The sequence below is a fragment of the Melanotaenia boesemani genome, chromosome 6, assembly GCF_017639745.1.
Source record: "Melanotaenia boesemani isolate fMelBoe1 chromosome 6, fMelBoe1.pri, whole genome shotgun sequence".
In the NCBI taxonomy this organism is placed as follows: Eukaryota; Metazoa; Chordata; class Actinopteri; order Atheriniformes; family Melanotaeniidae; genus Melanotaenia; species Melanotaenia boesemani.
Window position 1 is genome coordinate 1,430,365 of NC_055687.1, and position 19,598 is coordinate 1,449,962.

Consider the following 19,598-nt stretch of genomic DNA (forward strand, 5'->3'; position numbering starts at 1 on the left):
CTGCAATGGACTGGTGACCTGTGCAGGTGTTCCTGCCTCTCACCTGCTAATTGCTGGGATAGACTCCAGTTTTCCTGCAAACGAATAATATAATATAATATAAAATAATATAATATAATATAATTTAATATAATTTAATATAATATAATATAATTTAATATAATTTAATATAATATAATTTAATATAATATAATATAATATAATATAATATATTTTAAAATAATATAATATAATATAATTTAATATAATTTAATATAATATAATACAATACAATACAATACAATATAATTTAATATAATTTAATATAATATAATACAATACAATACAATTTAATATAATTTAATATAATTTAATATAATATATTTTAAAATAATTTAATATAATTTAATATAACTTAATATAATATAATACAATACAATACAATATAATTTAATATAATTTAATATAATATAATATAATATAATATAATACAATACAATTTAATATAATTTAATATAATTTAATATAATATATTTTAAAATAATATAATATAATTTAATATAATTTAATATAATTTAATATAATATAATATAATATTTCCAGTCAATGTTGAAGGTTCTGAGCTGGATATAAAAATCATTGAAGCAAAGCAAAGGAAATGTTCAGCATGATGAAGAGGTGTGGGCTGAATTGTTATGAGGCTGGAAAGTCCTGGAAAACTCAGGAAATTTAAAATGTTTTGTGTGTATTTCATATGATACCTTGTTTTATCTAAAACTGGACTGACAGTTTCCTCCTTCCTGCAGAGAGCTGTGGCAAACAGAGTTTGCTGCAACGTTACGTGTGAATGCACAGGACCTGAAGGCAACCGTGGTCTTCATGGACTACCTGGGACAAAGGTGACACTTTTAAAGTGATGTTTTAAGTCAGGAAGGACGTGGTTGGAGCTTCAGACATCAGCCTTTCAGCTGCTTTGTGTTTCATTAACAGGGTCCATCTGGAATGAAGGGTCAGCAGGGCTTTGCAGGAGATGAAGGAGTCCCTGTAAGTCACTCTCCAGTCAGTTTATCAGCACATGATGTTTCAGAGCAGATTCGGTATGGAGAGGATGGAAGTAGGTGGAGGAGTGGAAGTAATGAGATTACTACCGTGTCATGCTGATGGACATTTTTACAACAAATGGATGTTTGAAATGCTGTTAGCCAAACCTGTGGGACCTTCTGTCTTCCTGCAGGGGAGACGTGGGAATCCTGGACCCAGCGGACTTCAGGGCCTCCAGGGCTGTCCTGGAAACAGAGGACAGAAGGTACCATGTCATCCCTCCTACACCAGCTACAGACTTGTTGTAGAAGGAACAAAAACAGATTCTGGTCCAGAGATTAGATTAGATTAGATTAGATTGGCCTTTATTCATCCCTCACTGGGGAATTGTGTATATATTATACACATTATACACAGTACAGTATACACCAAGGTTCCTCACTGTAGTACTGGAAGCCAAGGTAAAACCATTTAGAGTAATTCCATAGTTGGGTAGTCTTCCTGAGGTTCTCAGGTCCACAGACAACAACCTCAGTCTGAGTTTAGGAGGAGAAAATCCATCCAGTTCTTTATGTCTTGAAGACGTCTTTATTATCTGATAATCTGATTGGTTCAGTCAGACTTCAGCTTATCTGAGTTTCGCCTGCTGCCTCTCAGGTTCAGTGAATGCAGCACGATGTGAGATGAGGTGGAGATAAAAATGGAGACTGGATGAATCTGCTCTCACACATAAATATGCTCACATTTAAATATTTCTATATAAAAATATCCATTTTACTCTTTCATTTTTCCTTATTTTTGTTTTAAAACCCTTTTTTTTTGTCTCCACCTCCTCCTTCAGGAGGAAGGAGCCCCTGAAATCATGTGACCACACTGAGCTGGATCAGATAAAGCATGTCAGAAGCAGATGTTGATGCTTTTAGATTTCATTTACAGACTCAGGATGATGGGTTCAGTTCCGGTCCAGACCCAACGGGTTTTCTCATGTGAAATCTGGACTGCAGCAGTTATACTTTCCTCCAGATTCTGCTCTCAGCCCAGCATGTATCAGTCATCACAGATACCTGATCCAGCCTGGTGGATGCTGTTAAATCCTTTTGTTTTCATCTGCAGGGCTCCAGAAGCTTCTCGGGCAGAAGGGTGAGTGACTCAGGTCTGCTGGAAAGCCTCCTTAGTGAAAAGACCTTTACTGGCAGACGGAGAAATCTTTTGGTTTATTTAGACATTCTTTAATTGGCTGAGAGAAGCAGAGAGACGTGACAGCTGATTCTCCTCCAACGTTGCAGGGTGAAGATGGAGAAGACGGAGGTGACGCAGTCAACGGAGAGCAGGTACGAACATCTGCATCTAAAGTGGCCCAGATTAACCAAGGTCATCCAGACTCTTCAAACATTAACACAAACGGCCACAGTTCCAAATAAAGATTAAAAAGCTTCATGCAGGAACTTTAGTCTCCATATGGAGCTTGTGCTGGAGCTCAAACTAGATAAGACTTTAGTTAAAATCAGAAGTGGAACAATCCAGGTAGGTGACGCTGCGGGGCAGGTAAGTGAGACGGTAGATTCAAACCAGGCAGCTCAAACAAAAATAATGATAATAAAGGATTTGATTTGATATAGCGCTTTTCAAGGCAGCCAAAGTGCTTTACATAGTGTATCTATTATTCATCCACTCCTCACTCATACCTGGTGATGGTAACCACTTGTGTAGCCACAGTTGCCCTGGGGCAAACTGACAGAGACGGGGCTGCCAGTCCGCGCCTACGGCCTCTCCGACCATCACCGAACATTCATTCACATTCATCATTCATCATAATGTCTTTTAAGGTCCACTCTGGAGCCAAACCACATATCTACCCCCTCTACCTCATCCAAGGCCAAGAGACGGGGAAACAAGGATTCGTCGGGAGCTATTTCACCACCGGGAAATGACTCAACTGACATTCTTATCTCTATAGATAAGAAACTTAGTAGTTTGAAAGCATGTTTGAGTCTGGTGGAGATTCTCCACAAAGAATTCCAGACACTATGTGAGTTGCTGAAATACAGCCAGAAGCAGGTGGAAACTCTGGCTGTAGAAAATGCTGGTCTCAGAGAGTCGGTAAAATCCCTCACCGAGGGCTTGACCCGTCTCTCGGAGGAAAATAAGAAGATGAAGGAAACGGTGATCGATCTGCAGGCGCGGAGCATGAGAGAGAACCTGGTGTTTGCAGGGATTATTTCTTAACTAGCAGCTCGCTGATGAATGACATGTCAGAAATCAGAATCCATCCTATTAGCATTAGTGATCACGCACCAGTATCATTCACTCTAAGAAGTAAGAGCAATAAGCAGCTAGAAACTGGAGATTTAATACATCATTACTCAAAGATCCTGAGTTTATCAGCTACTTTAAAAGAGAATGGTCCTTATATCTAGAAAATAACGACTTGCCAGAAACTAGAAATCAACCATCTCCTCTGTCAGAGATCCAGAAGGAAACATCAGCCACGACCCTGACAAGATAAATAACACTTTCAAAGAATTCTATAAAACTTTATTTTTTAAATCACAATTAAACAAAACTGATGAGAAAACTGATTCATTTCTTTAGTAACATCAATCTTCCAGAATTAAAACATGAAAATAAAATGGTCTTGGATTCACTTTTTTTTTAGTCAATGAACTCCATGAAGCTCTCCAGCATATGCCCAACAATAAAGCTCCAGGTCCAGATCAGAATTCTACAAAGAATTCTGGACAATGCTGGCACCCACTTTCTACAATATGATATTAGAAATAAGGGAAAAACAAAAAATACCTTCAAATATGAACCTAGCCAATATTACTCTACTATTAAAACCAGGTAAAGTCCAAACACTTCCATCCAGTTACCGTCCAATTTCATTAATAAATGTAGATCTCAAAATAATTAGCAAAGCTTTGGCCAGAAGGATAGAAAAAATAACCCCTCTAATAATACATCCTGACCAAACAGGCTTTATTAAAGGTAGACATTCCTCTACTAACATGCGTAGATTAATTAACATCATACATTATTCTACTCTACATAACCTGGAATCCACAGTAATTTTTTTAGACGCAGAAAAAGCATGTTTCATAGATTGGATAAAAATATTATATAACAACCCAAATGCATGTGTGAAGACCAATGATCAAACCTCTCCAAGCTTCTGTTTGCAGAGAGGAACCAGGCAGGGCTGCCCGCTTTCTCCATCACTCTTTGCTATTTTTATTGAACCCCTAGCTGCTGCCATAAGACAAAATAAAGAGATTAAAGGAATCCATGCCAAGAATAAAGAACCCATATCACTCATGGGGAGGGTTGCCACAGTTAAAATGATGGTTCTATCTAAAGTAAACTACCTGTTTTCAATGATACCCACTAAACCATCCTCCAGCTGGTTTAAGTCACTGGACTCACATATATCTACATTTTTATGGAAAAATAAGCCATCACGTATCAGTCTAAAAACTTTACAACAGACTAAAGACATTATACAGGACAAAGGATGTTCAGGATGGGTCTGTCACAATCAAACATCTGCACACACTGCAATGACCTGACAACTACCTCCATGCCTTGTGGTCCTGCACACCTGTCCACAGGTTCTGGCTTCAGGTATGTGTGGACATGTCAACATGGTTTAAATGTAATATTCCTACAATCCCCGCACTATGTCTACTAGGTGACTTGGGTGACATTAACATGGAAATTAACTCTGCACACATGATACGCACAGCATTATGCATCGCAAAGAAAACTATCCTTGTGAACTGGAAAACCAAAAATAATCTGTGTATTCAGCAGTTTAGGAATCTCTTAGTTGACCACATCAGTAATGAGACAATGTCTGCCTCCTTAAAGAACTATTTAGCTGAATCTCATTCCCTCTGGTCCCCTGTGATTGGCTCCAAAAAGTAGTTCCAGGGTGATGTTTGGCATGGTGTAAAAAGTAGTTCCAGGGTGATGTTCAGCGTGGTGTTAAAAAGTAGTTCCAGGGTGATGTTCAGCACGGTGTGAAAAGTAGTTCCAGGGTGGTGTTCAGCACGGTGTAAAAAGTAGTTCCAGGGTGGTGTTCAGCATGGTGTAAAAAGTAGTTCCAGGGTGGTGTTCAGCATGGTGTGAAAAGTAGTTCCAGGGTGATGTTTGGCACGGTGTAAAAAGTAGTTCCAGGGTGGTGTTCAGCATGGTGTAAAAAGTAGTTCCAGGGTGGTGTTCAGCATGGTGTGAAAAGTAGTTCCAGGGTGATGTTTGGCACGGTGTAAAAAGTAGTTCCAGGGTGATGTTCAGCACAGTGTAAAAAGTAGTTCCAGGGTGATGTTCAGCATGGTGTGAAAAGTAGTTCCAGGGTGATGTTTGGCACGGTGTAAAAAGTAGTTCCAGGGTGATGTTCAGCACGGTGTTAAAAAGTAGTTCCAGGGTGATGTTCAGCGTGGTGTAAAAAGTAGTTCCAGGGTGGTGTTCAGCACGGTGTGAAAAGTAGTTCCAGGGTGATGTTCAGCACCGTGTTAAAAAGTAGTTCCAGGGTGATGTTCAGCGTGGTGTAAAAAGTAGTTCCAGGGTGGTGTTCAGCACGGTGTAAAAAGTAGTTCCAGGGTGGTGTTCAGCACGGTGTAAAAAGTAGTTCCAGGGTGGTGTTCAGCACGGTGTAAAAAGTAGTTCCAGGGTGGTGTTCAGCACGGTGTAAAAAGTAGTTCCAGGGTGGTGTTCAGCACGGTGTAAAAAGTAGTTCCAGGGTGGTGTTAAGCATGGTGTAAAAAGTAGTTCCAGGGTGGTGTTCAGCACGGTGTAAAAAGTAGTTCCAGGGTGGTGTTCAGCATGGTGTAAAAAGTAGTTCCAGGGTGGTGTTCAGCACGGTGTTAAAAGTAGTTCCAGGGTGGTGTTCAGCGTGGTGTAAAAAGTAGTTCCAGGGTGATGTTCAGCGTGGTGTGAAAAGTAGTTCCAGGGTGGTGTTCAGCACGGTGTAAAAAGTAGTTCCAGGGTGATGTTCAGCGTGGTGTTAAAAAGTAGTTCGAGGGTGATGTTCAGCGTGGTGTAAAAAGGAGTTCCAGGGTGGTGTTCAGCATGGTGTAAAAAGTAGTTCCAGGGTGATGTTCAGCATGGTGTGAAAAGTAGTTCCAGGGTGATGTTTGGCACGGTGTAAAAAGTAGTTCCAGGGTGATGTTCGGCACGGTCTTAAAAAGTAGTTCCAGGGTGATGTTCAGCGTGGTGTAAAAAGGAGTTCCAGGGTGGTGTTCAGCATGGTGTAAAAAGTAGTTCCAGGGTGATGTTCAGCGTGGTGTAAAAAGTAGTTCCAGGGTGGTGTTCAGCACGGTGTGAAAAGTAGTTCCAGGGTGGTGTTCAGCGTGGTGTAAAAAGTAGTTCCAGGGTGATGTTTAGCACGGTGTGAAAAGTAGTTCCAGGGTGGTGTTCAGTACGGTGTTAAAAAGTAGTTCCAGGGTGATGTTCAGCACGGTGTTAAAAAGTAGTTCCAGGGTGATGTTCAGCATGGTGTGAAAAGTAGTTCCAGGGTGGTGTTCAGCACGGTGTTAAAAAGTAGTTCCAGGGTGATGTTCAGCACGGTGTAAAAAGTAGTTCCAGGGTGGTGTTCAGCATGTTGTGAAAAGTAGTTCCAGGGTGATGTTCAGCATGGTGTAAAAAGTAGTTCCAGGGTGGTGTTCAGCATGTTGTGAAAAGTAGTTCCAGGGTGATGTTCAGCATGGTGTAAAAAGTAGTTCCAGGGTGATGTTCAGCACGGTGTAAAAAGTAGTTCCAGGGTGATGTTCAGCACGGTGTAAAAAGTAGTTCCAGGGTGATGTTCAGCATGGTGTAAAAAGTAGTTCCAGGGTGATGTTCAGCACGGTGTAAAAAGTAGTTCCAGGGTGATGTTCAGCATGGTGTAAAAAGTAGTTCCAGGGTGATGTTCAGCATAGTGTAAAACGTAGTTCCAGGGTGATGTTCAGCACGGTGTAAAAAGAAGTTCCAGGGTGGTGTTCAGCATGGTGTAAAAAGTAGTTCCAGGGTGGTGTTCAGCACGGTGTAAAAAGTAGTTCCAGGGTGGTGTTCAGCATGGTGTAGCATCTCTTCTTCTATCATGTCTGGAAACGTCTGGGAAGTGAGGAGACCAGTTGCTGGAGTTTTAGGAGAGGAATGTTGTCCCATTCTGGTCTGATGCAGGATTCTAGCTGCTCTACAGTCCTGGACCTTGGTTGCTGGATTTCTGCTTCCATGATGGTCCAGATGTTGTGTACTGGTGAAAGGTCTGGACTGCAGGCAGGCCAGTTCAGCAGCTGGACTCTTCTCCTGTGAAGCCATGCTGCTGTGATGGATGCAGGATGTGGTTCAGCATCGTCTTGCTGAAATCTGCAAGACCTTCCCTGAAAGAGACGTTGTCTGGATGGGAGCAGATGTTGCTCTAAAACCTCCATGTACTTTTCAGCATTGATGGAGCTTCACAGATGTGGAAGCTGCCCACGCCATAGGCACTAATGCAGCCCCATCCCATCAGAGATGCAGCTTTTCACCTGTCCACTGATAACAAGCTGGATGCTCCCTCTCCTCTTTAGTCTGCAGGACACGCCGTCCATGCTTTCCACAAACTAGTTCATCTTCATCCAGGTTTCCACTTTGCCTCAGACCGTTTTAAATGAGCTTTGGTCCAGAGAAGATGGAAGAAGCTGGTTCTGGATCCTGTTCCCATCTGGCTTCTTCTCTGCATGATGGAGCTTTAACCTGCATTTGTGGGTTTCAGGGTGAACTGTGTTCACAGACAGTGGTTTCTGGAAGTCTTCCTGAGTCCATGCAGTGGTTTCCAGTAGAGAATCATGTCTGCTTTGAGTACACACTTAAGTCTTTACCATATAAATGCTATGCTTAGATACCTCAGCTTTTAAAGTGGCACTATTATGCTAATTTTAGACTAATTTATATTTGAATCCAGAAGGACAGAAATCAATCCAGCATTTTTCACAAACGCCTTTATTTTATATCAATGCTCTCTGTATGCCGTCAGATCAGCCTCTGCCAGAAACAAGCAAAAAGAGACTCTGAGCCTAAACAAAAATAAAAGGAATAAACATTTTTAACAGAAATGCAGATTATAAATGAAGAAGCTGCTTGAAGGATTAAATGTGTGGCATACCTGGACAAAGTGTATGTCCAGAAATGTGTTGCTGTCAAAGTGTATCAGGGTGTAGGAACCAAATTTAGCCAAAAACCCTTAAGACAGGAAAACATTTTATCACTTCTGAATTCATAACAATAAATATTTAATTCTGAATTTTCTTTAAAAGAAAATTCACCTGGTGAATTAGCCCTCATGCCAAATGAATGTTTATACTTAAATTAAGGTTTTAATATACTATCACGAGTGTTTTTGTTTCTATTCTATTCTATTCTACAGTCATTTAGCAGATGCTTTTATCCAAAGCGACTTACATTTGAAAGTAAGAACAACACAAGCAAGAATTCAAACAAGATGGACGTCATCATTAAGTTGTAGTCAGGCTACTGGAGTCCAGTTGGACCAGGTGCTGTCATGTAGTGCTAGAGGCAGTGCTTATAATATATTTTTTTTTTTTTAAAGTAATTTTGTTTAAATACAAGACCACGATTTCATCACACATCATCTCGGGTGTAAGTGCAGCAGCTTCTTCAGTACCTGGTTGAACCAAAGAGCTGGACAAATCTTTCTACCTCATTCTGAGTAGAAGAGTTAAGCTAAGTGTGGAAATGCTCCTTAAACAACTGAGTCTTTAGCTTGCTTTTAAAAGTGGATAAGGACTCTGTGGATCGGACGGAGTTTGGTAGATGGTTCCACCACCGGGGAACAACAGAGGAGAAGAGTCTAGCTACTGATGTGGCGCCACCTTGTGGTGGGAGCACTAGGCGTCTTTCACTGGCAGAGCGTAACTGTGGAGAGGGAGTGTAGCTCTGGATTAAGGAGTGAAGGTAGACCGGAGCCGTTTGGGTTATTGTTTTGTAAGCCAGAAGCAGAGCTTTGAATCTGATGCGCTGCAACTGGAAGCCAGTGGAGAGCGATTAGCAGCGGAGTGACATGAGCTCTTTTGGGCTTTTGTCTTGTAATTACATTTAAGTATTCCACACGCTGCTCGGTTTTGTAGTATTTGACATTTCTTGGGTATTTCATTTAATGCACTGGACCAGAGAAGTGAACAGTAATTCAAGACAAGGCAGATTTATTTGTACAGCACATTTCATGTACAAGACAATTCAAAGTGCTTTACATAAAACATTTCAGCAGGGTGCAGAAAACAAAACAAGTGCATAAAAAAGAGAGATTAAAAAGATTAAAAGAAATGAAATTAATGAAATAAAAACAGAACAAAGATGCTAAAATAAAATAGATAAAATGAAAGAAATATAATTCAAGTGTGGGGAAAGGCAATATTAAAACATGATTCCAGCTTAAAAGAACCAGATGTAGATTTTGACTTCTAAATAAAAACTAGTGGAATTCAGCAGAGAACATTCAGGTTAGAAAAGATTAATGACTGAATTATTTCCTTTGTTAGTCACGTTGCTTTTCCTCTCAGTGCTGTGATCACACCTCCCACCATAGCTGTAATTCTTTCATTGTGCTTGTTCCAAGTTCATTTATTATCTATCATAATACCAAGAAGTTTGGTTTTACTGCTACTTGTTTGATGGCTGTGTTGTTTATTTTCAGGTTCAGCTTTGGGTTTAAGATTGAATGATTTGGGCCAGTTATCATACAGCTGGTTTGATTTTCTTCCACCCACTGAATCACAACTTTCAGTTGATTATTTAATACTTTGTTCAGTAGTTGTAGGTGCAGAGAAATATATGGTGGAATCATCAGTGTACATCAAAGTTTTTTGTAGCGGTTGACCCTAGAAGACCTGGCAAATCAGCCACACACATTAGAATAAAGGTAAGAACAAAAATAGGGTTTGTTGAGCAACAGATCCAGTCTTGTAGTGGTTAAGCAGGAAGAGGGGCAGTAGAGTCCTGTCAGTACTGGAGGGCAAGGAATCCAGAATCAGGGGGATCCCAGGAGGAAACAGTGGTGGTCCACAATCCACAGAAAGGCGAGGGTCAGGCAGGCAATGGTCATAATAGTGAGGCGAGAGGCAGATGCTTATTGGGGCAGGCAGGGTTCAGTAGTCAGTCCGAAACAGAGGTCGTATCCAACAGGGGAACAGGCAGCAGGAGGTCCAATGTACATATCAGGGTCGGCAACAGGAATCTAGAACAAGACGAGGAAAGCTGGATATCAACAGTAGAAGAGTAGCTGACCATCTGGCACGGAAGCCTGAACAGGAGAGGGTTGCAGGCAGCAATCATGACAGTTTTGGCCATTTTCAAGGCCAATGGTAAATCATCAGTAAAGACAGTGAACAATAACGGGCCTAAGCAACTTCCCTGGGGCACGCCATGTGACATTCCTGACATCAGAAAAGCATCCATTGAAAGAAACAGTTTGTGACATGTTGGTCAGATAGCTTCTAAAGAGAGATAAGGCTGATGCTTCCACCCCATTCAAGTTTTCTAAACAATAATTCATGGCTGATAATATCAAACACTGCAGAAGTTGAGCATCGCTGCTCCAATTTCTGCTAAGCAGCTGTCGACCACCGATGTCAGAGCGGTGGCTGTGGAGAGCTTTTTCCTATAGGCATGTTGGAAGTCTGTCCATAAACAATGCTCTCAAAAATCTTACCTAAAATGGGAAGGCATGGCAAGCAGTGTATTTGTACAGCAGATTTCATGTACAGGACAGTTCAAAGTACTTTACATAAAACATTAAAAACATTACAGATGGAGGAAAGAAAACATTCAGAAAGAGGCAGCAACAGATAGCAAACATCAGAATCCAACCATAAACTACATTAAAATGATTAAAAGCAGATCAGTTAAAGTCAGCAGCAGATTCCTGCAGAGACAACGAGAACAGAAACGTTTCACCTGGATTTGAAAAACGTTTAATTTCCACTGCAGCAGAGCCGCTACCTGCTGCTCCAGGTTTACTCTGGACTCTGGCCTGGACTCTGATCTGGACTCTGGTCTGGACCCTGGTCTGGACTTTGATCTGGACTCTGGTCTGAACTTTGATATGGACCCTAATCTAGATTATGGCCTGGACTTTGATCTGGACTCTGGTCTGTACTCTGTTCTGGACTAGTGGACCAGAGTCTTTGGATCTAAGAGCTCTGCTAGGTTTATATTCTCTGAACATATAACAGATGTATTCTGGGCCTAAACCATTCTGGGATGTAAACAATCAGAAGGGTTTAAAATCTATTATGGGACTGGAAACCAGTGTAAAGATGTTAAAACTGGTGAGATGTGTTAAGACCTCTTAGTTCTGGTTAAAACTCCAGCAGCAGCATCTGGATGAGCTGCAGATGTTTACTGGTTTTACTGGGAAGTCCTGTTAAAGACCAGTACAGTAATCCAGCCTACTTATTTTAGCCAGGCATAAGGACTGAGTAATGTTCAGACTGATCATGTGACGTATGGCAGGACAACGTGCACCAGCAGTTTCAGACGTTTGCTGTCGAGGCCGTCAACACCAGGTGGTTTGTTGGATTTATTTCCTCTACTTTCAATCTATTTTTATTTTTGTATTTAAAGGTACATGTTTTATCTTTCATTATTTACTTTTCTATGACTTCCTGTGATTAATGATCAGCATAGTATTAATTTATTAGTTCTACCTATAAAATAATTATTGAAATAATTTGCTATCTTTTGAGTTCTAGTTAAACGTTGACCTTCTATTTCCAAATAAGGTGGAGTAAACTTTGAATTTCTTCCTATAATCTTATCAATAGTTTTCCATCATTTACTTTGGTTCTTTTGTATCATATTGATTATCGTCTAATATAATTTCTTTTTGTCTCTAGTTTTGTTCCGAAGTTTCCTAATTTCCGGTTTTCACTCCATTCATCTTGGCTGCCTGAAGTGACAGCTTTTCTTTTTGCTTTCTCTGTTTTCTTTGTCTAACCATGGTGTACTGGTTGATGTACAACAAACGTCCTGACTGGGGTGTGCTTATTCAATAAAACTAAAAAAACATCCTCAAAGGCCTGCAGAGCATTATCAGAATCTTCTGTCGCTAAAACTTGGGACCAATGAAAATTGTTTACTTCCTCTATGAATTTTCCTTCATCAAATAGCTTGTATGATCGTTGCAGTGTTGTTTTTGGTCCTGGCTTCTTAATGTTGACACTCCTACTTATTCAAATTAGGTTGTGGTCGGTACAGCTTAGAGGAACCGAGGATTTTGTTGTACGCAGTTCTGGTGTATTAGTGAAAATGTGGGCGATGCAGGTTGAAGTAATTGTGCCATCACTTTTTTAGCATGTCCTTGTTGAATAGGTAAACTGACAAAACCTGCTAAAGCGATCAGATAAAGCAAGTGTGGGTTAATTCCTTTAGTTTGACTGTTGTTCACACACTATCAAAACAACACAGACAACTTATTTGGTTTTACTTCCAGCTTGTGGCTCGTTATAGGGGTATGAGTGGGACATAACACAAGAGACGGTCATGGACAGTTGCAAAGTTGGAACATATCATTTTATTGTGGTGAGAATAAAATGAAAGTAGTAAAACAGGGAATTAACGTAACGGGTTAGCGGAACTGCTGAAAGAAACAAAAGTTAAATCAGAAACCATACACGAAACCCGCCAAGTAAACCATATCAAATTTAACAAACAAAAGGGTGCCCTTAACTTGGCGCGATAACTCAATACCAAAAGGCAGCAGTCCCATTAAACTAAGTGTGAAACACAATCAAACACATGGCCTAACTAGCCCAACACAACACACCCGAACCTTAACACAAACGTGAACGAAATGGCAGATCACACACCAAAAGGAAGCGCTGCTTAAAATCTAACCTGTGCCCAGAATGTTCCCCACTGGGAACACAAAGGTAAGCCCAACCTAAAAGGACTATCATACCGACCCCCACTGGGAACCCAAACAGCCAGGACTCGTCCTGCTGCACACACAAGAATAGCCCAACACACAAAAGGCTACCAACCAAGGCCGGCTTTACGCAGGGGCAAGAGGGGGCAGTGCCCCCTCAAACAAACATTCTGCCCCCTCAATCAAATGCGCCGAAATGGGCAAATCTCTCCAAACGCTCTCTCCCCTCTGTACTGAACTCTGTGTGTCGGAGCTTCACAGGATCCATTGTACTGTCTTCAACAAGTCCTTCCCACCACCACAGAAAACAACCAATCAGTGTTTAGTATGCAAATGAGTTGACATACAGCCTGATCTTGCGGTGTCATATTTCTCCCCCTCGTAGAGAGAGCGGCTGCTGAGCTCCAGCGATAAAACTTATAGAGTAAAGCTCTGTTAAATGTGTTGTAGCGATACTGAATAAATACTTATAATAACAGACGTATTTATTGCATCTATTCTGTCAACTGGGGTTTGTTTCTGTTCTATTTAAACGTGTCTACGCCTGTTAGTAGGAGCAGTGATCAATCACGCACGGGCCATAGATGTGACTGCCTCCTCGGTACTAGACTGAGGGAAAACGAGCTGCGCATATGAGACCCCTCAAGCTCCGCCCAGCCTTTAGTTCAGCATGCTAGTTTGAAGAAAAAAATAACAGAAAGTTTCACTCTACATTCCCGCTGCTTTCAGCAGTTCAGCTCAGAGCTTCATGTATGCCTTGTTGGTTCTTAAAATTTTGATGAAGGATCATTTAGTTTTTACTCATTTTCATTTATTATCATTATTTCCCCCTGAAGGTTCACTGCCTTATTTTGGTAGGGGGTTTAATTTTTTGCTCTGTTATTGTTGTGCTTGATAGTTATGATTCTTTAATCATTATGGTCTATATACAGACAGAAACAAACACACAGATAGTTGAGTTTATTGTTATTAGTTTCAAATTTATTCAAAATGCTTAGACATCTAATGGCTGTCCAATAGGGCAATTGTTATTTTGTTGGTTGTTAAAGCTTTGATAATGGATCATTCTTTTCTTTTTTCTTACTTCATTTTGTTATTGATATTTTCTGTTCCCCCCCTGAGGGATTGCCACCTTATTGTGGTCAGGGGGTTTGCGTGCCTCAGTGACTCTAAGAGCTATACCAGCAGGAGCTTTGGTTTCAGGTGGGACACCCAAGCTGGACAGGTCTTAGAGTAGAGGCCTGACAAAGTGCAATCCATTTCTTTGAAGTTGGACTCCACTAACAGCACAGTTCCGTTAAAGAAACACTTAAAAAACAACAACAAGAAAATGCTGAAGTATGTACTCATAATGCCCCCTTCAAATTTATGCCTGCCCCCTCATGTATGCATTCCTAGAACCGGCCCTGCTACCAACTAGCACAGCTAGTACCCAAAACAGCACGCCACCATAAGTCTGCCCAGATGTGAGGGGAGGCAGCCCACACGGCCCAGCCTCTCCCTCCGAATGATCCCTGCAGCTGTCCTTTATCTCCTGGACTCTACTGAGCTGCAAGGTGATTGGCTGGTTGTAGAGCCAATCAGCGGGAAGGAGATTGATGGGCATATGATCCAGCCAGTCCAAAGAGACATCAGGGCCCGCCCTTTTCCTGCTGAATGAACCGCAGCTGTCGGCAAGGATCACCAACAGTCTCACGTCCCTAGGGACGTAACACTCAGGATCAGAAACGTGGTCCTGATTGCGGGAACAGACCCTCCTTTCAGTTAAAGTCCGGCCTCAGATCCCTCGTTGTACCAGCCCTTATTCATCCAGCAGTCTTCGGTGAAGTGCGGGCCATCGCTGAAATATCAAACTGGAAAAATATTGCTTTTAGCACCATGGAAACTGTGAAAAATGTGAAACTGGAAAACTCAAACAAGCATTATGTAATTATAAGTGGTTCCGCTCACTTGTCTGATGAGTATTCAACACTATAACTCTGTAGAAAGCTCAGAAAAGTCCAAATAGTATAATGGGCCCTGTTAATATAGAAGATCACCAGCATCCAGCCTTGTCCCATGCACACAGATATTCCTCCTGAATCTAGTGATGATATTCTACACTGTAGATGGAGGATCTTCAAAGTCTGAGGAACAATTTTCTGAAATTGTTCCAGTTTTAGATCCAGTTTGTCTCAGACTGGTGAACCTCTTTCCATCTGAGAGACTTTGCCTCTCTGAAATGTTTTTTTTTATTCCCAGTCATGTTACTGACCTGTTGCCAGCTTAACTAAGCCAACTTTATTTATACAGCACTTCAGAAACAGCAGGTACCGAGCACAATGTGAAGTGAAGCATCTTTATTTGAACAAGTGAATATAAAACAAAACAAGAAACATTATTGTGACACAAAGTCCTGATATAAAGGGTGGCATGTCTGAATGGGAGCAGATAAGGACTAGGACTTATCTAGACCTCCCCTTGTGCCATATCCTAACAAAAATGTAAAATAAACTACAAAAAGCAACTAACATTCATAATTATCTCATAGAGTCTAAGTTTTATCAGGTGCATATGTTAACATATGAAAACATAGCAGACAACATGTCCCTGGAATTTACATATACGATTACAACAAAACAAAAAAACATGTCGAACAGCAGATTAATTCTCATATTCCAGAAATATGGTGTTTTATACATTTGTGTAAAGCTGGAGAAAGACTGACTGTTCCTCTCTGGGCAAGTGCTGGCCATCCAGAATGGAAACAAAAGTTATAAGCTTTAAAAATAAAATTAATTAAATCCAAATTTATTTATGAAGCATGTTTAAAAACGACAACATTTGGGAGTCAGAGAACCAGGGCGGGGGGAGGTTGTGAACAGGTGAGTTATGTTTTCACCTGTCAGACTGGGTCAGGAGACGTATAGAAGCGGGTTACAACCATCTAGCCCAGAAGTGATGAAGGCCTGTAGAGTTTCCTGTCTCGATAAAATACGTTTTATCCTGGAAATTTGTTGCTGTTGTAAAATGCTGGATTTTACTCTGGAGCTGAGCTGAGGGTCAAATTTAAAGCCACCATCTATTTTCATCCCAAATTTCTATTTCTATTTCTATTTCAGATAGATGATCAGGGTCCACATGGTGGGTGTCACAGGAGCCACTTAGTTGGAAAAATATGACCTCTGATTTTTCTTTTATCATTAAAACTCAAAGTTCAGGGCCATCCACGCTCTGAAGTAATTTAAGCTAGCCAAGGATGGCTGAAGGAAGTGGTAGCCATGTAATTTCTGCTGAATATAGACATGGCAATCATCAGCATAATGATGAATTAAAATATATAAAAGCACAATGGATGCAAAAACAACAGAAGAATAAAAACAAAGGCCAAAAAGAAGATGTGAGTTTTAAGGAGAGATTTAACAAACAGGCTGTGAAGAAGTTGGTCTAAGGTGGACCGGAGTGACCAGAGGCCTCATTTATCAACTGTGCTAGAAAAAGTTCCAAATTTTACATAGGACTGAAATTTAAAATGTAAGTACAAGAAAAATCCTGATTCATCAAACGTGTGTGCCCACACCAGTAAAAAAAATCCCATCTGTTCTAAACAACCATGCTTGCAAATGTACATTTGCATTCAGAAATGCCTCCAATTGACCAAATATGGTAGCAGCGTTCCCTTGAACAATGCGCAAATGCACTTTTTTCTCTCCGTCATCATAGCAAAGAGGGTGAAGAAGAGGAATTTCTCAGACACTGAAACTAAGGTACTTTTCGGAGAATTAGGAGGAACCAGAAAATACTGTTTGGAACACAGACGTGAACAACAAAAGAAAAACTATGGCTTGGGTGAAGGTAACACCAGCATTAACTGATGGATCAGAGGAAAGGGTCTCAGAAATAAAAAAAAAAACTGGTTTGACATCAAAGTCAAGCTGCTCCTGCTGGGTCCTCTGGTTGGCTACGGGGCCCTCTGGTTGGCTGCGGGGTCGTCTGGTTGGCTATGTGGTCCTCTTGTTGGCTATGGGGTCATCTGGTTGGCTATGGGATCCTCTAGTCTGACTACAGTGTCTGGCTGTGCGGTCCTTTGGTTAGCTGCGGGGTCCTCTGGTTGGTTGTGGGGTCCTCTGTTGGCTACGGGGTCATCTGGTTGGCTATGGGATCCTCTGGTCGGCTACGGGATCCTCTGGTCTGACTACAGTGTCTGGCTGTGGAGCCCTTTGGTTGGCCGCAGGGTCCTCTGGTTGGCTACGGGGTCCTCTGGTTGGCTACGGGGTCCTCTGGTCTGGCTACGGGGTCTGGCTACAGGGTCCTCTGGTTGGCTACTGGGCCCCTTGGTTGGCTATGGGGTCCTCTCCATCATTGGTTTCTTTTTATTTACAAGTCAGTCTTGTACAAGACACTTTTCTATCTGTCATCTCTTCTCCACTTCGCTCACAGCACTCATCACACCAGGTCATCCGAATTTATTAAGCTCATTACTTCCAAAACTTCCACTGTTTTCGGCCGTAACACCTTCCACTTTTCTGCTGCAAATGACTGGAACACACTGCAGAACACTCTCAAACTTCCATCTCTGATATCTGTTTCTTTGTTTAGACAGAGACTTCAACAGATTATTGTCAACACTTGTTCCTGCTGACGATGCTGACTCTCACTCAGATACAAACATTTGTCCACTACTTTTTCTTTCATATAGATCTGTCCCATATACTGAGACCTACTCCCTTCCCCCTTTCATTTTTATATATTTGTACTTGCTCTGCATTGTTAGGTGTATTTTTTGTATTGTTGTATTGTGGTTCTTGTGTATGCACAGTTGTATGTTTGTATGTATGTACGTTATTTGTTCCTGCTGGGACCTCTTGGCCAGGTCATGTTTGCAAATGAGAACTGGTTCTCAAACATTTTTTACCTGGTTAAATTAAGGTTAAATAAATAAATAAAAATGGTAGGCTGCAGGGTCCACTGGTTGGCTACGGGGTCCTCTGGTCTGGCTGCGGGGTCCTTTGGATGGCTACGGGGTCTGGTTACGGGGTCCTCTGGTTAGCTACAGGGTCCTCTGGTCTGGCAATTGGGTCTGTTAACCAGGCCCTCTGGTTCGCTGCAGGGTCCCCGGGTTGGCTACGGGGTCCTATGGTAGGCTGCAGGGTCCTCTGGTTGGCTATGGGGTCCACTGGTCTGGCTGCGGTGTCCTTTGGTTGGCTACAGGGTCTGGTTACGGGGTCCTCTGGTCTGGCAGTGTTGATTTTCCACTCTGAAAGTGCAACAAATGCAGCAAACAAGAGAAAAGTTGAAAATTTTACTGCTTTGTTTACAGCCACAATGAGTTTAATTTTTACTTTGTTTTAATCCTGGAGTCTGTAAAATGAAGAAGCTGGAGCTTTGTTTCTAATACTGCTTTTCATTCGGATTGAGAAGATGGGAAGACTAAAAAACATTATAGATAGATAGATAGATAGATAGATAGATAGAAACAAGTTATAATATAGAACTTTAGCATTTTTAACTCCAGTGTTTTTTCTCATGGGGACCCTCCACGCTGGGACCATTGCCTGCTTGGTCTGCAGGATCGTTGCCATGGAGATGGCTGTGGTCTGGGTGGCTAGGTTCTTGTATTGCAGCCCAAATGGCCGTGGTGTGGCCCTGGCATGCCTGAACCTGGGCTGTCCCTGTGGTGGCAAACATTGTTTTTTGTGTGCATTTTATCATGTAAAGCACTTAGTGCTACTTATGAATGTAAAGCGCTTTATAAATAAAATTAGATTTTTTTTTAACATTTGAAACTAGTCGGATTCATAGAAAAAAGTTGTTGTTTTTATTTTGTTTAGCTGTTGAACGGAAACCCAACTTCACCTCCATGTTTCTGCTGAGATAGGATGTACCGGCGGATATGATGATGCAGCAACCAGCAGGAAGTTTGTCATCTGGCTGAAAAAAGCTGTGGTTTGTTTCTTGTTTACAGGGAGAGACGGGACGAGACGGGATTCGAGGAGAGAGGGGACACCCTGGAAACCCGGTAAAATGTTTAAAAACATTCTGCCTCTTGATGTGTCGACATCAGTAGAAAGCTCATCTTCAGGTGATTGACAGGTTGAACTGTTGTTTCCAGGGTAACCCAGGTATCAGAGGGGAGCCTGGGCTGGAAGGACAACGGGGACTGAGAGGAGATCCGGTGAGTTTCCTCTCTATTTCTTCAGTTCTGTCTCATCATAGCTGATGATGAAGAGGAAGGCTTGACCAGCGAGTAAGGCCTCCCGGTTCTCATCATTCCTGTAAGATTTCCAAACCAAATGACCAGACAATTGTTGTATTTCAAGCTGAACATTCAAACCAGACTTGGATGTCACTGGAATCAATGCAAAGTCCTTCAGACTGATATTTAAACACATTTAAGGGTCTCAGCTTTCCTTTAGCGAAATAACAGAGAGAACTCTGCAGGATAATTCTCTGCTGGAAACATTTGGGAAAACGTGTTTCTCTGGCAGCCATGTGTTGTTTTAAATTGGTTCTGTTTACAAGCCTGGACGGTGGGGAGCTGTAGGAAGGAGTTAGACGATGAGGAAAATTTCCACAGAAAATTCCAGTTCAGCCTCTTCTTCATGAGGCCTATTGTTTCTGCCTCATGTCTGAAAGGGTACACAGAAAATAAAAGAAGCTTATCTTCACAGCTACAAGGACTGTGTATAAAATGTTG

At 41.4% G+C, this 19,598-nt stretch overlaps 1 pseudogene; it reads left to right on the top strand.

Moving 5' to 3' along the window:
- The window catches only part of LOC121641523, a 69,764-nt pseudogene that overhangs the window by 28,128 nt on the left and 22,038 nt on the right, over positions 1-19,598 (top strand).